Here is a 20,663-nt window from a genome sequence, read left to right as displayed (position 1 = left end):
GTTTCTTCTAGTGATCACACAGTCCTTGGAGGTTATTTGTTATGTCCTCAGAGGATCCTTTCTCCTCCGCCTAGCAGTCTGATGTCATTTATTACTACATGTCCCATCCATATATTTAAATTTGTTTGCCAACAGGAATTATTACTACCTAACAGGGTTTTGCTGATTCACTTATTTATTTTCAGTGACTTCCCACTAGAGAGCAAGTTCTAGGAAAATCAGAATTGCTGGTTGCTCTCTTTGAAAGCTCTATCCTACTCCATAAAACGTTTGGTGCACAGTAAAGCACACAATGCATATATGTACAGAATGAAGAAATGGTTACTGATACGTAATTATCTTAGAGAGCGTAGCTCTGTGTTGGGTAACGTTAGTGTTGATCACTTCCCAGGTGCCAAGCTCTGTGCTTTGATTATTTGGTTCTCACAGCAGGCCTGGAAAAGACATCATCTGATACCAATTTTATAAATGAAGCAAGGGAGTCTCAATCATTCAGCAGTTTGCTATGGTTACACCCCAGCTGCAACTGAAATATTGATCTACCAGCTCCAGGGCCCACAGGCTTGATGTAGGATATGCAGAATGGTGTGTGTGTGTGTGTGTGTGTGTGTGTGTGTGTGTGTGTGTGTGTGTGTGTGTGTGTGTGTGTGTGTGTGTGTGTGTGTTCTGTACAGGAAGAAGAGAGTGTCCTACTGCAAGACTTAGTGTGTATGAAGACTGTTCGGGAAGGAGGAGGCTATTTAAAGCACCTTCATAGCAAGACCCAAGGGGTAGCTAAAGCCCATTTTCCCCAGCAGCAGACACAGACCTGCAGTGGATGAGGACTGCGGAGCGGTTGTACAGAGAACAGTTGGAAAGTTGTCCGTTTGGTGGAGAGAGCGACTGGGTGACTGGGAGGGAGCCTGTGAGCAGGTGCTAAGGTTTTCTCCGTGCACAGAGCTGCTCACATTCTAGCGAGGTCTTTCCAAACCACTGCTAGGGGCGCCTGCCTAGTGCACTAGGTGGCGAAATGCTGAGGGGCTCCCCTATTCGGGGGAATGCGGTAGTGATGTATAAGGTATGAAAGATGTGGCCTGCGGAGAGCCAGCTCGGTCTCCGCCGCTGCTACTGCCGCTGCCACCACTACCGCTGCCGGCAGAGCTGCTGGGAGTGAGCCCTCTCCGGGATACCCAGCTCCGCGGCGTCTTCTGCGCTCCCCTGGCTCCACACGGACCCCTCTAACCCCGGGGATCAAAAAGCAGAGCCCATCGCCCTCTTTTGCGGCTAGAGGATGAGTCGAGAAGGCTAAGTGGAGAGTGTGGTCTTCCCTGACTGCAAGGTAGGAGAAGGTGTTGCGTCCACCCCCCGCGGCGGCGTGGGAAGAAGCTCGGGGTGGGCGCGCCGGAGTGAGTGAGGGTGGCCGGGGTCGCCTATCCATCGCGTGGTCGCTGCTGCCCGGACCCCCACGGAGTCGGTAGCCCTCGACGTGGAGCCGCATTGCCCACTGCGGGGTGGACTCCGCGCTCCTGCAGCGGCGAGGCGAGGGAGCCCCCGAGCGTGGGGATCGGAGGCGGTGAGGGAAAAGTGCAAAGCCCCGAAACCAGGCAGGCGGTAGCGGCTGCAGAAGGGTTACCCGCGGCACTTGGTGGCGCCCAGATCGCCCGAGCCAAAGCAGGCAGGTGGCAGCTGCAGTGTGCGCAAAGTTTTGGGTAGCGCGCAAAGGCGCAGGGCCGCGGCGCCACACAGCCTGGCAAGTTGTGGCCGGAGCGCCAAGGCCACCCCCGGGGGCTCCACGCGCCCACTCGCCCAAGAAGGGGACAAGCGATGGTTTTTGTTTTTTTGTTTTTTGTGGGTTTTTTTTTTTTTTTTTTGCTCCCTACCACCTCTACCCAGACTGGCTTGACGTTTGGTTGTTTAACCCTTCCAGTCCCAGGGGAAGCAACTTCCTCGGTGTGGGAGGCGGCTGGACTCCAGGCAGCATCCGTGGTGGTTCCTGGCTCAGTCCTCCCGTGGTCTTGCGCATTTACTCGCACATGATGCGCTTCCGTCTCTGTCCATTTCGGTTTCCAGAAACCAGGCAAGCTAGCCTGGGGTCTCCCCCACAACCTGAGCTGTAATTTTAGCCTTTGGACCATTGGATTCGTTTGTTTTCTTTTTCTCTTTTTTTTAAACTCTCTCCTTTCTCTCTCCCTCCTCCCCTCTTCCCTCTCCCTCTCTTTCTCCTTGCTTGCTTGACTCTTTGATGCTACCTTGAAAAATGAGATGATTAATCAATTAGGTTAGTGGCCAATTAGGCATAACCTTGCAGGAAAATAATTACACCTGGCTGTTTAGGCTTCTACTGGTGATGAGGTGGGAATCCAGCCCAGGTGCACGGGCTGTGCCTCAAAGATAGGAGACACCAGGGAATTTCTGGGAATTTCAGATTAAAAATACTCAAACGTATGGTAGTGAGTAAGGTTGTGAGGGTAGATGGAGTGTGTGTGTGTGTGTGTGTGTGTGTGTGTGTGTGTGTGTGTGTGTGTGTGTGTGTGTGTGTGTGTGTGTGTATCAGTTATTCTGAGGAGGAAATTAACCCATGCCGTCTCAGTCTGGGTGGACTTTGCAGGCAGCGCTTTCCTGCTAGCTCAGAAAGGCGTGTCCTCCTGCTAGCCAGCCCTCCTCTCTCTCTTCTTGCCCTCTCAGGCTTCAGGAGAGGCTCTGGCCAGTGAACTGCCCCACCTCTCGTCTCTCTATGGCTTTGCTGTTGCTTTAGGAGGCTGAGTTGGGAAGAATTGCATTTGAGTTCCTTGTAGGAGGAATCGCATCATTGCAGGCGGAGGTTTCTGAACAGCGCCTTCTGAGAACACACATCCCTCAGATTGTGTTAAATAAAGCAGTTATTAAATGGGCGCAAAAGGGCAACAATCTGTTTCTGGGCTGGGAAGTTCTGCTGCAGAGCGAGGCTTCCCTTCTCTTTTTGGAATGACTGCCAGGGGTTTGCCACTGCAGTATTACAATACAGCCATATTAAAAAGGTCTCCCAAGCTTAAGCTCTCCACCAATGCAGCTTCTCTGTTAAAGGACTCCCCAGCTCAAATGCTTTTCTTTTTTTGCAGGGTTCATACATTGCATTTCAAGTGTGCATCATATGCATTTTAACTCCTTCTGTTCTTGATACCATGCTCTTCTGTCTGATTAGACCTCTGGACACGCGATAGGTTTCTAGCCAGAAAGCAAGAATGAAGAGGTGTTCCGAGGATCAATAGATTTTTTTTTTTTGCAACAGGTCCTATGCCTGAGGTATGGCATAATGGATCACTTCAGTGTTCAGGGACCTGGGACTACAGTCTCTGTATCAGTGACCCATTCTGGGTTGGATTGGGTGGTCTGTAAAATTCCTGCAGTGCTGACATTAGGTGGTTCCAAATTTTATGGCTTTTCCCCCCTCTCTGAGCTGAGCAGGAAGAGTAGCTGAGCAGTGCAATGTGACAGCAACGTTGGCACTGCACTCCCAGTGGAAAGAGATGGGGGCTGGCTGGGGCTTATTAGCAAATCAGAATGGCCCAGCTGGAAGGCTGCCTAGTGATACTGGTGTCCAGGGACAGCTGCTCCTCACAGGCTCCTTTTGCCTTTTTCAAAAGGAAGGGTCACCATTCAGACCTCAATCTTTACAAGTTTTTTTTTTCTTCCCTTTTCCCTCTAGAGGACAAACTCAGCCAACCACATTTGTTGGTCTTATAGCCAACCACATTTGTTGGTCAGACTCTTGGTCTGGCAAAGGCCTTAATTATTTTTCTAAAATGGATTTTTTTCTATAGGGAGAAGGGATTTGGGGAGGGAGGGATGAGAGAGAGGAAAAAGAGAGGGTGGATTAGCAAAGGTAAGAGAAATATATAGAGAGACAAAGATAGCTTGATTTTAAATACAGCCAAAGGGGGCAAGAGGTTGAGGAGGAGGAAGAGGAGGGAGCCATAGGAAGGATCGGGAAGACAGAGAGGAGAACACTATTACCAAAAGAGAAACTAGCATTGAGAAAAAGACCTGATTTACCATTTGGCTTGGGAAAATATCTGGGAAAAACTTCAAACTGTTTATGACCCAGCTTGCTGCTTGGATCTTGGCTTTGATATAATCAGACAATTACTAAGAAGCTGTACATCACAGACAACTTTTGATTCCAATTATCCTATCTTCCACAATTGTGGACTCCAGGTGTGTGAGTGGGGGAGGGGGAGGCAGGCAGGGCGCTCTCTGAGCAGTAGCTTGCTCTTGTCTGGTTCACATGAGAGAGCTTCATCCTGGACAGTTATCAAAATAACTTCAGAGGAACTATTCTTTTGTTTTTAGTTTTTTTCCCCACAGAATGCACATGTGTTTAAAAAGTGTATTATTTATGTAAGTATTTAATGTTGAGTAAATAAAGATAAATGAAGGGAGAGCAAAATAAATGTTCTTGCATGCCATCTAGAACTTGAAGTGATAGGAAAAATATTTCAAGTGATGTCTTCTCTAGCCTCATTATCTATATTTTGGATCATCCTCTGAACGTCCTAACTCATCTCCTAGCTTCAGGATGGGCCTTTCCACAGTTGTGATATAATCTTTCTAAAATGTGGCTTTGATCACATTTCTTTTCAGATCAAAAAAACATAAAGGTTTTTTTCTATTGCCTAAAGCATATTATCTAAAAATTTGACCACAGACTTCAAGGCCTTTCACTGTCTGGCCTTTCACAGGCCAGACTCCCTTCCTCCCTCCCTCCTTTCTTCCTCCCCAACAGACTGCATACTCTTTCTCTCCCTCTCCCCCCACATTTGCATGCATGCTATCTCATACCAATCTTACATATGCATTTTTACACATACCTAAACACAGACACCTGCACAGCCACAGCCACCCATGCACATGAATAGAACTGATGCTCTCTATTCAGCCCTCAGGGTCTATCCCACAATAGTCATCCATAAACATGTGCACAGTGTTCCAAACACATTTGAGTACCACATATACCCTTGAACCTTTGTTTGCTGTCTGGAAAATACATTCCTGACCCTTGGTCTGGTGAACTCTATTCAGCTCTCAGGATCTGCCTAACAAATGACAGTCTTTTACTCAGGAAACTCATGCTCCCTCAGCCCTCTTTATATACCCTCCCCCTCTCCCCACAACTCCATGTTCTAAGTTTCTCCCAACAGACCAAACATTCCTTCAAAGCAGGGGACAATTCCTTTCCCTAGACCATCCTAGCACCTTACTGTGCCCGTAACACAAAAATGTGTGATTGATGTTTGATGGCTACACCTATTCTAGGATCTTTCTAAAGAATTATTAACATCCTTAACATCTTTCTCATTTATTATTTTATTTTTTTCTTACCATCAACAAGAGCTTTTAAAAACTCAAACGATATAGACATGTTTATAGTAAAAGCAACAATCCCCTCACTCACCTAAATACCTAACTCTGATCAATGCAGGTTGTTAAACATTTGCATCCACCCTTGATCTTTGTATCATATTTTCAGGTTCTTCATAGAGATCATGATTTCTCTCTCTCTCTCTCTCTCTCTCTCTCTCTCTCTCTCTCTCTCTGTCTCTCTCTCTCTCTCTGTCTCTCTCTCTCTCTCTGTCTCTCTCTCTGTCTCTCTGTCTCTTTGTCTCTCTCTGTCTCTGTCTCTCTGTCTCTCTGTCTCTCTCTCTGATGCAGTACTATAAATGCAGGAAGTATCCAAGAGCTATGGCATATATGAACAACAAGACTCAGGGTTATTTTAAAGTAGTATGAACACTAACATAACTTGAGATTATGTTTTTAAATTACACTCAATAGATTGCTTTACTGATCTCACCACCACAGCCCTATGTTTGTGTTATAATTCTTGTTTTACAGAAAAGAAAAGCTAGGCTCTAAGATGGTATAAAAACTTGCCAGCTCAGAAAGAGATAGGACAGTAGGGACTGGATTTGAACCTGCGTTGCCTTCACTGGATTGCCTCTGCTCTTCCTGCTTTATACTCCCGGTAGGTCTTTGTTCATCCAGAGGCAAGACTTTAACCTTAATTTTGTGTACCAAATGTTTGCTCAGAACTTAAGTTTATTCAGCAATTAGCTCCTATCTTTACAAGTGTCCTTCCAAATAGATGTCATTTTCATTTTACAGATGAGAAAGAGAGATGCATATAAAAGGTTGTACCTACTCTGGCCAACCCCTAGAGCCAGGAAGACTTGGAAGGTTCCAAACCGAGGTCTTTGGATCCAAAGCTTATGCTATTGTCTATATATGTCAAATGTGGCTCCAGAAAGGAATAGTTGCCCCTGTCTTTATTTTAACATGGTGGCTTAATGGGTTAAGGCTGGCTGATGGAGCTTTCCTTGAAGAAGGATGGACTTTGCTGACACTCATGTCTGGAGATTATAACAATGGAACTGTCCCTATTTTCTGGGTTAGTGATAGGAAGAGATCCATTCTTCTATCTTTTAGTCCTACTCAATGGGATGCCTGGTTTGGACAGGGCTGAGTTTGTGGGTGGAGACTCTGGTCCACGTTGTTTGTGATTTTGTAGATACATTTTGAAACCTGATGAGATGATTGACAACTTTGATGTTTAGGTAGTTTGTTGGTGAGGCAGTAAGTACTCAGCCCTCCAGAGCTTAGGTTTAATAGCAACTGTCTTCCAAGTAGAGTAATGAAGTTACAGCTTCCAGTTACTGACAACATCCTGTCATGTCAGACGTTTGGTTGATCATGCTACTGGCATCTCCCATTTCTTGCTCTGAATAATCCCAGGGATAGTGTTATGATCCTTACATTATCCTTATGTAGAACACTGCCCTGCATGGTTAAGATCAATAGAATAGATACTGAGGTTTTAATGGCTAGAGAAGGTAACCAAAGATCTGAGACATTGAGTGACTTGTTTTAGCAAGTGCCTTTTGTAACTCAGATCTGAGCTCAAGTCTTTCTTACTCCAAAGACTATACTCCTTCTACCCTACTGTGCTTCTTTTGGGTTACTTACCCAGTCAGGTGACACAGTAGAACCTGACCTTGCAGAATCTTTTGTCTAATCCATTTCTTTCAAAAAGGAACATTTTCTGCTCTGAACACTTTGATACATCAACCTACTTAATCTTTACACACTCCCCAGGTAAGGAATGTGACATGCAGGGAAGTACGAGAGCTGGGGTTTTAATACAAGTAGTATATGGCTCTCTGCTACTTGATTATACAAGAATCTGGGATCTGTGTAAAATGCCAGAGTTCCTTAGCCGTGAAACCATCATTTTCCTTGCCTTTGTTGATGAGTTCATAGCAGCTGTCATTTTGGAGTGTCTATCTTATGACTATGGGAACTTTTCATGTTATACCATCGTTCTTAAAAATCTTCTGTTTCCATAAAAAGAAACTGAGCCTCCATGTTTTTGAATGAGGGCTGAGAGTCCCATGCCCAGTGAGTTTAGTATGGCCTTGGAATGTGTGGGTTTGGTCTCAACAATCAATCTCATTTTCTGTCTGTATACTGCTTTTCACTGATTCTTTATGCTGTTTTTAATACCCAGTAAGGCATGAGTTGTTAACCCTTATCTTTATATATTTTTATTGTTAATATAAATGCATAGTAGGATCTTAGTTTTAAAAGACATAGCTTTTGCATCTCAGTGACCGGAGTTTTCTATGCTCCTACACTGTCAACTCTATTTTCTATGTATTTCTTTCAAATACCTGCAAATTAAATAGTAATGATACCTGGCATGTATCCTAGTAGAGTAGTAGAGATATAAGTAGGAATCCTCATTATTCAAATTGCCATTTTTCAGAGAAAAAGATACCTGGCAAAAGATAGAAGAGGGTGTTTCTCAGATTGAAATACATTTCCTTGGGCCACTGTGTAACTCTTTACTGGGAGAAGGAAGTAACCATTGCTTAGTGACACTTGGACCCTTTCCTTGGTGATAGTACACACATCTTACATCATTAAAAGGTGTCTAGTTGGGATTTGTAAGGCAGACACATTGCAGAGGCCTGGAGACCCAGTGATATCAGACATCCTTTTAATTTATCTGGCAAAGCATGTGTGGTTCTTATCTCAAAGGGTACAGACAGAATTAAACAAGGGTGAATACCAAATAAGGAATTCATCTCTATTCATAGGCTTTTAATAAATAAAAATAAATACTTTTTTTCTGAAATAAGTTTTGAGCCATAGGTTCTAAGACTTCTTGTTTAGTTAACACGCGGACTACAGCTTCTTTGTGTTTTCAAATGATTCATCTTTTTTTTTTTTTTTTGAGATTTGAGCATAGATCTTTAGTGACATTTTCCCCAAGCAAATATTTACAGCCAAGTTGGAAACTGACAGGAAGGAGGGTTTAAAATGAAAATGTTAACCAAACTAAAGTTTACGTCTGAGTGCAACACATGGTGTCACCATGGACGGAGTTCTAAGAGCTCAAAATATTTGTGGATTTGTAGAGCCTGAGTAAACCAAGCTGTTTTGGTCTGTTAATTCTGAAACATTGATGTTTATACATGCATTGTGGTGACCATTTCTATTTCCTTACTGATGGAGTTCATTATGACCATAGAGCTTGGGCATTTCCTTTTACTTCTATATCTTCTGCTCCAGATAAGGGGAGCCTTTGCAGAGTTTATAGTCCATTTATACTGCCATCTCCATACTTTCAGAGTTGCCTGGCTGGAACATCCTCTCCTTTCAAATTTCCTCTTAATACAATCGTTTCTGGAAGCATGACCAGCATGAGGCTTTCTTAGATGACTCCACTCAATATTGACCAGCACAGACATTGGTTGTTTTGTCATTTTATTGTGCGTTTAACATCTTATAAATAATAAAAGTGGTAAAACATATGAAAGTATAAGAAAATAAAAGGCATTAGAAAAATGACTTGATATTCCAGTTCTTTCTATCTTTTCATTTAGCTATCTACACATACATTCATTTGTATACATATACATGTATATATACACACAACAGCATACGTAACAGATGCAATTTTACATGTCTGCTTTATTGTACCATTTATTCTATAATTTATTTTTAAAATTTTCTTTAGCAAAATATAAAATTATCTTTAAGCAGTTGTACAGAAGGGTTCCAATTCAACGTGTCAATTTATGGATACAATGCATCTTGATCAAAGTCACCTTCCTCTGTTCTCACCATCTCTCCCAACCTTATCACCCCCTCAAGTGGACATCTGTTTTATAATATGTGTTTTTATTTGTTTGCAAACTAATCTGACAACTTGAATGCCCTCTGTATCTTATTCTAAGATTTTATGATCATTCACACATATACATGTTCATAGGAACATGCATATATATATATATATGTACATACACAAGGATATGTTGTCATTGATTTTTAAAATGAGATCATTGCTTTTCTTCATACAGTATTGGAGAATGTTGGTTTTCAAGTCCTCTCTGAATCAACTAGTGTAGAGTTGTTGTTGTTCTTTTCAATGGATGTATAATTTTTAATGAAATAGAATTTTCAACCATTTCTCTATGGATGGGTATTTTACTTTCCTTTAGTAATTGCTATAAATGATGCTTATAAATGAGCATATTTGTACATTTTCCATTTGTGTTGTTTTTCTTGTGAGACTATATGGAGTTTAAATTCTCATATCTTTAATTTTTATAGGTAGATTCTCAGAAGTAACTTTTCAGAGCTGAAGGACAGTCCTTGTTGTTAAGGTTGAGTAGATGGAACCATGGGTTCACTACATTTTTCATATCATGCGGCCTTCCTCCCTCACCCCCTCCCTTGCTGGCAGTACATACACTCATCCTCTTTACTTCTGCTTACCATGCCCTATGATGTGATGTCACGTTGCTTCCTCCATGTCTTCCATGCCAGAGCATCTTTTCACATGTATTTTGTAAAGTTTGGATTTGCTTCTTAGTGGAGTGCAAATTCATTATCTTTGCCTGGTTTCCCTTTGAAGAGTTTGTTGTTTTTAAAATCATTTTTGTAGTGGATTAAAAAATATATAAATGGTGATTTTTTCAATCGCATTGCATATAATTTTCTTCCTCTAGAAGTTTGATCCAATGTTATAATGATCCCTTTACTTGACTGTGTTCAAGTAAAAGTGTAGATAGAAAATATAGACACTGATTAAATATATATATATAATACACAAATATATTTCATTTAACAATAAAATATGAAGTATGAAGAAATGTGGCATCCTATGACCTGGGATGTGTCAAATAAGCAAAGTTTCAAGATGACTAATGTCCTCAAAATATTTATAAATGAATTGCATAGTTGCCTGCTTTTTAAGATATAGTATGATTCAGAAATACCACTGTGAAATCAATTGATATCCTTTGATGTCAAGTGATATCCTTAAGGGCTATTGAGGGAGATGAGATTGTTTAAATCTATATGAGCATTCACAGACATGAATGTATGGATTTTAAATTTCTCATAGATATTTTTCAATACTCTTACAGTCTTTTCCCTCACTGTCAAATTTTACTTCCATGTATTGGTGTTGTCAGTGAATCTGCCTTTACCAGCAAGTACCTACATTTTCTATCCGTCTTTGTATTGATTGTGGACTAATAATATCAGGAACTATATTTTTTGAATATATGGGAGATGAGAAGATTCCATAACCATCAAACCATCTTGGCCTGGGTGCCATTCTTGTGGATAAAGAATGCCAGCTTCCATTACAAATATACTTGTAGCTACTTAGGGCATTTTTTGTTTATTTATGACTATTCTGGAAAAGCGAAGCTTGAGGATAAAATGGGAACAGCTCAGCTAATTAGCATGTAGGCCCAACTGCTTAAAACCAACACCTCCAATAAAGCATCCTGGTGAAAATGCACTTCTCCACCTTGTAAAAGTCTAAGTGTATAGGGAGGCTTTAAGTCACATCCTCATTCTGACTAGCAGGTGGGAAGAGAGAAAGGAGGACAGAAGAGGACTTCCCCATTTTCCTTTTAGGCTTCTGGACAAAAGTCACACCCATTACTTAATGCTACATCTTCCTTCCTATGAGAAGAAAGAGTAAGGAATAATGTTTCTATTCTAAGTGATGAGATCCAGAACTGAGGTTTTAGTTTTAGAGTCTGAGGAGAATGGATATTGGTTGTCACATTGGGCAATCCCTGTGAGTCTTCCTTCTGGATGTTTACTCAGCTCGTTTGTAAGCTTGCTAACACCTGTGTGCAGGGTAGAAGTCCTGCTTCTTTCAGACCACTGGTGTGCAGCGTATAGAACAGTTACTCAACAAACTTTGTTTTAGTGATAGAACATGTATGGCAGAGAATTGAACCTGCTGATGATACAGGGCTAACAAATCTTTAGGTGTCTTGGCTGATTTTTCTGTAACATCGTTCATGTTCTGCTGAGTCCTTTACCATTCCACTGGAGTTAGTTATTTACAGTTCTTATTGCTGTCTCATTTTCACTCCTGAGAGGTTCAGGTGTGGATACCACATGCATTGCAAGCAGGTGTGTTGGGACACCTCATTGAGAGTCAAGGGTGAAATTGGTGCCCTGCAAATAAAAGAACTGAGCTGAGGGGTTGAGATTATGACCGGTTTTTATAAAAAGGACCTTCTGGTAATCGACAGGTTGCATCTGAAACTGAAATTTCTGCACTCCAAGGGGTCCCATCGCCTTTCTGATTAACACAAAAGCAGCCTGCCCCTTACTCCAGATTGACTTCGGAATTGGGTCTACTCCAACCAAATGGCTAATTAAAACGAGTCTCTCTGTTTCCCGAGTAGAAATGTGATTGTATTGGGGGCTGGGGAGAAGATTTCAAGGAATGATACTTAAACAGGCCCTTTCTTCCTCTGAGGTAAAAACTATTTTTTTTAAACCATATACCAAGAATATTAGAGTTAGACAAAGCTGAAATCCTGGTTCTTGTTTCTGTTAAAGATTTATCAGATAATTTGGGTTATACAGCAACATCAGGCTTCCGGAACCTTCTAAATTGCCAGCTGCAGCTCTCTCCTGACCCTGTGGGAACCAAGTGGCCTTGGCCTTGGCGGCTTGTTTCATGGGAGAACAGTGAAGGAGGAACTTCGGAGGTCAGCACGCTGAAGGAGAGAAGGAAAGGAGCAGCAGTTCCATTGTTTCCTCTAGGTTTACAAATCCAGCTGACATCATCTGAGCCAAAAGGGATTTATTGTGGGATGGTGAGTGACCTACAGACTTTAGGAGGGGCCTAGGAGCCAAACTTAGCCTTCAGAACAAATGTACATCCTCATCCTATGATTAACAGGTGCCCACAACACTGTTTCTAGGGACAGATAAGAGTATCTTTGCTGCATCCTGTGGTGCAGGATAAGCAGATACCTAGAACGGATGGTGTGGTATGAGAAAGGAAGACAAGAAAGAGAGGGAATGAGAAAGAGAGAGAGAGAAAAGAAGGAAGGGAGGGAGAGAGAAAGGGAAGAAAGGAGGAAGAAAGAGAAAAGAAGGAAAGAGAGACACACAAAGTCTCAGGAACCAAAGCAGGGAAACCACAGGCACTCCATTGCACAGGACAAAGGCCTCCTAGTTCATCTCCCAGGCCTGGGCACTGTCCCTGAGCTCTTCAGCTCAAGGTAAGCACTCTACCAAGTGGTAGAGCCACAGAACCACTCCTAGTTTTCTGGGAGTGTCAAGGAGGCTTCCTTGCCCAGGCTGGCTTTGAATCGCGATCCTCAGATGTCAGCCTTCTGAGTAGCTAGGATTACTGGCACCCGGCTACCCAGGCAGTTTTTATTATCCTGTATGACAGTAGGAAAGGCTGTGGACTTTGTACATCACTAGTGAGGTGTACTGAATTTTTCTATTATTCACGAGGCATACATCATACTAGTAGAAGAATAACCTCAAGTTGGACATAACATTGTCAAGCTAATATTCCTGAGTGATCTAGCTATTTTCTTGTTTTTGATCTTGGAGGCCTCTGCACCACACCTAAATGACCCTTGTCATGGAGGTGTTCTTGACATTGTGCCCTTAGTCAAGTATGCATTCAGCCTTGCTTAGGGAGAACAGTGGTCCCCAACAGTTCCTCATCTGAGCTGCCCTAGAACATTACTCTCTATATACATAATATATACCTGCTATCCTTTTACTTCAGTCTCCCAAGCCTCATGTAGATATGTCTGCTAGTTTCCCCCAATACTACATGGCTACATTTGGTTCTTATGCAGAAGCACAAGACAGCACAAAAATGGGGATAGCATGGTTTGGAGAAATGCTATATTATATCTGTTATTGTCACACATGTTTGATTTCTTTTGCTTATTTTACCCCAAAGATCAACCAGTCCCTTTCCCCTGAGGAGAATGGGTATTGGATGACACATTTATGATTGTTGTCATTCCTGGTATTCTTTCAGCTTTCTTTTAAGGTTGCCAGCCCTTGTGTGCAAGGCAAAAGTTGCCCACTTTTTTGTGGGGTATAGTTACTCAACAAAGGTGACTTTATCTGAAATCTTTCTCTTCTGGAGAAAGGAAGCATTGCAAGCACTGAGCTTTTCCCCTTTGGAGAGTGGAATAGAAGCAGGCAGTAACTGTTCCCTTTGAACATTGTTCATTTGTTTATAGCTCATAGGCTCACAGTGGCCTTTAAGATAAATGACAAACTCCTTAGCATGGCAGAAAACCCTTCTTCAGTTGGAGCCCTTTTCCCAAGCCTCACACATCCTCAGTGTTCTCTGTCCCTCCACCTTTCCCTCCCCCCTCCTTCCCTCCTGTCATGTTCTGTCTATGGGCTACATCTATTCTTAACTGCTGGGGAGATCCTTGCTCATCTTGCACTTTCCTGTCCTCCATGTCTGTAGCCTGTTTTCCTCACCACAAGGGAAATGCCCCTCGTGTCTTTGGTCACTTAACAACATGCGTCCCATATGGAAGTGTCATGTCTCCCCAGGCAGCCTTCTCTGCTCCTCCTAGGCTAACCTAGGAACCCTTCTTGGACATGTTCATGTGCCCAGCAAACACTTCTGTCTCTATACATGGCACCTAACATTGTGTCCTTTGGTCTGTTCAGCTGCCTTGTGTTCCTGAGTGCCTGGTATCTTTGTATCAACAGCTAGCACAATGACTAGTACATGATTGTATAAATGAGTAAAAGAATGAGTGACAGAATATGAATGAAGAAAATGAGATTTGATGTTAACATCTGATTTGGCTACCTTGTAGTTGTATAGCTCCAGACAAACTAAGCATCATATTGTAGTCAAATGAAGACCGAATAAACAACACAGGTGAAAAGCTTACATAGAACACAGAGGAAGCAAAGGAAGTTGGCTATTATTTTGATAATGATAAGATTATTGTGTGTGTGTGTGTGTGTGTGTGTGTGTGCGCGCGCGCACGCGCTGTGGTCCACTTGAGGACTGAACTCAGGACCTGGGCGCTATCCTTGAGCTACTTTTGTTCAAGATTAGCTCTCTACCACGTGAGCCACACCTCCACTTCCAGCATTTTTTTTTTGGTGGTTAATTGGTGATAAGAGTCTCATAGACTTTCTTGCTCAGGTTAGCTTTGAACCACCATCCTCAGATCTCAAGTTCTTGAGCAGCTAAGATTATAGCTAGCTAGGAGTGAGTGGGTAGGGTTGCTGGCACCTGGCTGACAAGATTATCATTATTATCTCAGGTATTGTATTCAATAAGTGGAAATGACTGCTAGAACATTTTCTCCCATGAAAATGTAAATTGTGACATTTCCTACCTTCTGGGAACCTTGCTCCGAAGAGCCTGGAAGCCAGCAGTGGCCTGAGAAGAGGACTGATAACAGACAGAAAGTGTCAGAAGTCCCCATCAGGCAAAATCAGTCCCAGAGCAGCTCAGCAGCAGCAGCCTAAAAAATGCTTTCTGACATCAGGTCTCAGCAACTGCACGATCACCAGGATTTGGCGAACAATTCTGCTTTCTTTACATGCTTCTCTCTAAATTTTCTTCCCTAAAAAGAAAGGAAAGGAAAAAAAAAAGAGAATGAGATGGAGGTGACGCAGAAACCATTGTCAGGACTCCAGCAAAGGTCAAATGTGTTCCAAGGGATTGCCTTGCGAGCATATATCCCGCTGGGCTCTCTGTGAATGCTTGATGTTGACACCGTAGGAGCCTTAAGCTGATGTCAGAAACCAGCTTGGAAGATGGCAAATGTCTTCTTTGTGCCAAACTCCCAGCAGAGTGTCTTCCGAAGAGATGTATTGCCATCCGTGCATGTGCGGGGTACCTCTCTTCCTCTCTTTTCCCTGTAGATCTGCACTTGTTATATGACATTCAATTCAGCAAACATTTAGTGAGCCCCTACTGTTGTGCAGGGAGAACCTCAAAGCCTCTCCTGTGGATATTTCTCCGACCACATTAGCATCTCTGCCTTATTAGCAACACACATTTATGTAAAAGGAAAAGTAACGGCCTAGGAAACCCGAGGCCTTGAGTTCAAAACCCAATACTTGTGAAAAAAGGAAAAGAAGAGAAATATGACATCTACCTTTTTGTAAGGAGACATGTAACATCTTCATGATTCATTCCTATAGAAATTGTCCTGATTATTGTAATTTGTGGTAGAGCATGAAGAGAGATGGGGAAAAGAGGGAGAGAGAATAAAATCTTAGTCCTAACTTGATGTGTGATCTTGAGTGTGTTGTTTAAAGTGTCTCTAGGTTTCAATTTACAGCAATCATTGATCTTTTGCAGCCTCAACAGGTGATGATTCAGAGAAGTGTAAAAGTAACATAACTAAGTTTGCATTTGCTGTGCTGAGGTGGAAAGTGGCTTTGGAGGCTTGGTTTCAACCAGGGCATTTGGGTTTGTGTGGTGATGTTGGGCTGGAGCTTCAGGCGTCCTGGGGCCATTCCCTACAAAACAGGACTCTGACTCTTGCCTTTCTGCTGCAATAAATTGTGAATCTTCCAAGAGATTATGAGCGGGAAAATGAATTGTGCACACACATGGAAATCCTTACTCCTATTAATAATCATGTGCTTTCCATGTTATTACAATGAGCATTTTTTCTTTCCTCTTTTGGTTAAGAAAATGTTGCCTTTCACTTGTTTCTTTGTTGTTCCTGAGTGAGTGGGTGTTGTAATATCCTCCTGTGTCTCTTCCATCCACACCCATCGTGCATCCCTGCGCCTGTCTGAGTGCATAATATTTTATTTGCTGGCCTGAAAGGAGACCATTTGTTCCCTGCTAAATGAGCTGTTACTCCACGCCTCTGTCCCTCAGCACCTGCGGCTGTATTTGTGGGAGAATCCAGCCATGGATCTCAGGAGCCTGTTTGAAAAGTTTATTAGGAGAGAGAAAACAATTCTCTGCAGTTGTGCCCTCCCTCCTTGGCCTCAGCTCATTAGTCAGAGCAAGACGAAGCACCTGGGGGAGGAGGACAGGTTGTAGGGCAAGGGGTGGGCACAGGCCTCCCAACTGCCGGTTCTGCCTTCCAGCTGGGGGATGCTCAACAGGTGGCTAATTAGCTCTAATTGGCTGCATCTGGCTGCACGTGGCTGGGGCAGCTTGTATAAGGAGGCCTTCCGTGGCTGTGCTCCGTTGTTTGGGCTCCTGGCCTCTCCTGTTCTCCTTGGCCCACAGATTGGACTGTTCATCTCAGAGGGGCTGTCTGGGTCCTGTCCATCATGAACCTTTGAGAGGCCAGGAAGAAGCTTCTACCAGATTCTGGCCAGTATCTGGCCAGTAGCAGTGTGTTCAATCAGCCCTTGACAATGTTTGGGTTTAGCTCACTGGGGATGACGTGCACTGCCAGATGTGGATCACCTCAGTCCTAGGTCTCTGGGGACATTCTGCTGCTACAGGATGGCTGCAACGTATTGGAGAGGAAAGAAGAGAGAACCATTTGTCAAAATCACTTCCTCTAAGATGTGTCACAACCAAGACTGGCCCTCTGGGTGCCCAGTCTAAATCGGAACACATGTCTGTCATCTGCGGGGAAGAACTTTACCTCCTCCTCTTTTTTACCTTCGTAGTCAGATGCTTAGAAAACTCCCCTGAAACAAGTTTACTAGGATTTTTTTTTATGGCTAAGACTTGAATTTTTGAATGCTAGATCTAGTTCTGACTAAACCTTGAACATGCTGTTGGCCACTGTCAGATTTTAGTCCAACGGGGATAAAAACTGGGTCATCTTTCAGAGGGCTTGTGGACATTAGGGATATAAACTCTTGGCTATGAGTCATACTTCACTGTATCATAGTTATCATTTTAATTTGCTAATCACTTCTCTGCCCATCATACAGATGAGCATACTGAGGCGGGGCGTGTGTGTGTGTGTGTGTGTGTGTGTGTGTGTGTGTGTGTGTGTGTGTGTGTGTGTGTGTGTGTGTGTGTGTGTGTAGAGGTGGGGAGTGTAACGATGACTTGTCCAATTACACAGCTCGTTGGAGGCAGAACTGGAAGGGAGTCTACTCTTTATCAGCTTTCTACTCTGTGATCCAGATCTGAAAAGCCATCTATCCTATACTTATTTCTCTTTCAACCAGGTAAATACCCATTTTTCACTGGTTTCTCTTGTGGTTTTCCTCAGGATTTGCACTTGCAGAATCTGAGCATCCCACAGGTGTGGGGCTGAATAAAGGGCCCAGGCTCTTGTATTGTTGCCTGTGTCACTACATTCCTGTGATTTCTCATTGCCTCCTGAAGAAGCTCAGTCCTCCTTAGAAGGTCAGACCCAGGCAGTCTAGGTCTAGGGATCCACTTCTGTTCCCTGTGTATGGCATGTACTTTTCTGAGCTTTGGAACATTCTGGGACACATTTGGTGAGTGTTTTGGAGCTCTTCCATCTTTCCAGAGCTGTGTTTCTAGCACACCTGGGTAAATAGACTGGTATGTCCAATGAGGGGAGGGTACGTATACTCATTCCATGGCTTCTTGTCCCCTGTTCTGTCCACCCTTGTCCTTCTCTTGGACCAGCACATTTGCCCTCTTGGCAAATGTGTACATGATGGCTTTCTATTCAGTGTGGAATTTTCTTTTTTTCCAGGTCTGTTCTATGCTCAGCTCTTAGCACCCTGCATTTCCCCGTGAGGTCACACACACAAAACTGTCCCATCCCTTGCTGGAGGCTCCTGGGGGGAGTGCAGGAAGCAGGCCTGGTTGTATTTGGCTGCCTACTCTAGCCCCCTTCATTGGCCTTAGGGAATCAATGACCACTTGTTAAGTGAATGAAGGAATGAACAAGTATGGGGTTGAATACGAGGCAGAGAACAGGCAAGCCTGAGTCCCAGCATAAGCTGATGTCTTTCGCTCTGCTGATAGTTAGCATCAGGCTTAGCCTTTATTTTTCTCATTAAGTTTCAAACCCACCAGTCACCCAATAGTATAATTTTCTAAGTGGTTTTATTTCAGCTCTGCTAATTGAAGACAACGGAGCTCTTTTTGAAGGCTTACTTTGTGTGTGGCTGTCACTGGTGAGTGTCGAGGCTGGTTGTCAATCACTGACAATAGCTTGCAGTTCTGGAATAATTTAAGTTTAGGTCTTTCTTTCACTCAGACATTCATACTCTGTTACATGTTTTCATACTGTGCTGAGAACAATCTGGGGTGAGAAACTGTCATGTGTTCTGGGAGCTAAAAGGGAGATTTCTTTTCTGATTTCAAATGCCTGTGGTCCAGGGCTCCGACTTGCTTGCACTGGGGATGGCTGGTTTAGAGCCAGACTATCTGGACGCTGCATTTGGATCCTTTATTTTCCCTACTCACCAGGTAGGAACAACCTTGATACAGCCTATTTCCTGATACAACTAAAAGGAATGCAGATACTTTGCGTCAGAGATCATCATGAGAATTAGTGAGATGATGGAGAGACTGGATGGGGGCAGGCCCCTGAAAAGCCGCAACAGTTTTTCCTGCCAGCTCTGCACACTGTAGCTCTGTGCTGATCTGGCTGAGAAGGCTTTGTTGGGCTCCAAAGGAGCTACTTGGTAGGCCCTGGGAATTAAGCAGACCTCTCTAAAACTCCAGTCCTGCTACTTCACTGGCAGGCCAGGAGACTGACATAAATCACATACACCCCGAACTCCTAGAGTAATGATACCCACTCAGCAAGTTGTTATGGAGATTGAAATTATATTTACTGTCAAATATAGTCAAGGCTCAATAAATATATTTTTACTTTGTTCCTTCATTTTCTTCTCTCCCACTCTTCTCTTCCTCTTCTTATTTTTATTTTTATTTATTTTATTTATTTTTTGTTGGTTGTGGGGCTTGAACTCTGGGCCTGGGCGCTGTCCCTCAGCTCTTCAGCTCAAGGTGAGCGCTCTACCGCTTGAGCCACAGCGCCACTTCCGGTTTTCTAGTGGTTTATTGGAGATAAGAGTCTCATGGAGTTTCCTTCCCTGGCTGCCTTTGAACCTGGATCCTCAGATCTCAGCCTCCTGAATAGCTAGGATTACAGGTGTGAGCCACCGGCGCCTGGCTTTCCTCCTCTTCTTTTACTTCCTCCTCCTCCTCTTTTTACCCCTCATCTCTTTCTCTTGTCCATGGTTCTGTGATCAAACCCAGGGCCTTAAATGTGCTAAGGATGGCTCTTTACAATTGAACTACATCCCCAGCTTCCTTTTCTTCTCTGCATTTTAATGTACTCAATGTGAGAACTTAGAGGAAAAAATATAACAACTAGAGAGGTGGTTAAGAAAAGGTTCCCTATTCTTGCTTCACATTAGAGAGACAAGCATATAATCATTTGACCAATATCTCTAGTCACACCTACGCCCAACATCTTCATTGACTCAGCAGATGGTCATCTATTGAGCATCTACCGTGTTGGAACACAGCACCAAAATAAACATTGTTCTGCTCTGCTGCTTAGTGGGGTGGGTGAGGTAGTCAACAGATAGATACCAGAATGGGAAGGGGAAGTAATTAGGAACAGAGTCTGCTTTTTGTATGTGAGCAGTCAGAGGGGGCTACAGAGAGGAGGTGACATTTGAGCAGAGCCCCTCTTCTTTCCTTCTTCTGCAGATCATGACACCCTTTTCAGTTGTCACTCGACCTCTATCAGCAAGTCTGTCATAAACACTTTACTCAGACCACACCTGCTAATTGCGCAGTCCATGCTGAGACAGAGTTGGTTGCAATTTGTCAGAGCTGTTAGTCTCCTCCTCCTGATCTTGCCTACTACCCTTTCCCCCCACCCTCAGTATATTCACTTCAGACATCCTTTCCTTGCGCTCTCCAGGATCATGGGCTCTTCTTTTGAGCATTAGTGCCAGGCATGGTGCCGGGCAGAGAGTGAGTTCATTAGCAGTATGTGGAGGGAGGCAGGAAGGCAGGGCATGATTGACTTAGGTGCCAGCACATCCTGACCACTTTCAGAGATGGGGACAGGTGGCTTCAGTTTTGTGCCAGCAACGCCCGCTCAGCTCCTGTGATGTGCATGTTGTCTCGGAGCAGGTGGGTGATGTTTCCTGTGAGCTAAACAGGCTAAAGATGTCTAGCTCCATGGCCTGGAATGATTTCATCCACACTCAGCTCTGAGGTCAAGTGGGCACAGTCTCCTCATCTGTCTTTCTATCAGCTATGGGACTGGGGAAAATTACTTGATCTGGGTATATCTCTCCCCTCTATTGGCTTTTAGTTGAAATTAGGCTAGCTAAATATGCCGTTTCTTCAACCTCTTGCGAATGCAAAGGCATGAGTGACAGGTATCAGTGTTGAAGAATTTCAAAACAAAAGCAATAATTAA

The 20,663-nt window shown here is 43.4% G+C and overlaps 1 protein-coding gene across 4 annotated transcripts in view; it reads left to right on the top strand.

The window, feature by feature from the left end:
• Positions 1 to 1,198: 1,198 nt before the first annotated feature.
• Positions 1,199 to 20,663, top strand: part of Dab1 (DAB adaptor protein 1) — a 1,106,968-nt gene continuing 1,087,503 nt past the window's right edge. For 3 of the 4 annotated variants that reach the window (XM_069987149.1, XM_069987146.1, XM_069987144.1), the window contains exon 1: positions 1,199 to 1,318. The gene's annotated coding sequence lies outside the window, so the exon portion shown is untranslated. The remainder of the gene's footprint in view (positions 1,319 to 20,663) is intronic. The other variant, XM_069987147.1, reaches the window with a different exon arrangement.

Source organism: Dipodomys merriami, unplaced genomic scaffold (genome assembly GCF_024711535.1).
Source record: "Dipodomys merriami isolate MVZ:Mamm:240054 unplaced genomic scaffold, mDipMer1.0.p SCAF_34, whole genome shotgun sequence".
Classification (NCBI taxonomy): Eukaryota; Metazoa; Chordata; class Mammalia; order Rodentia; family Heteromyidae; genus Dipodomys; species Dipodomys merriami.
This window is presented reverse-complemented; position numbering and strand designations above follow the sequence as displayed.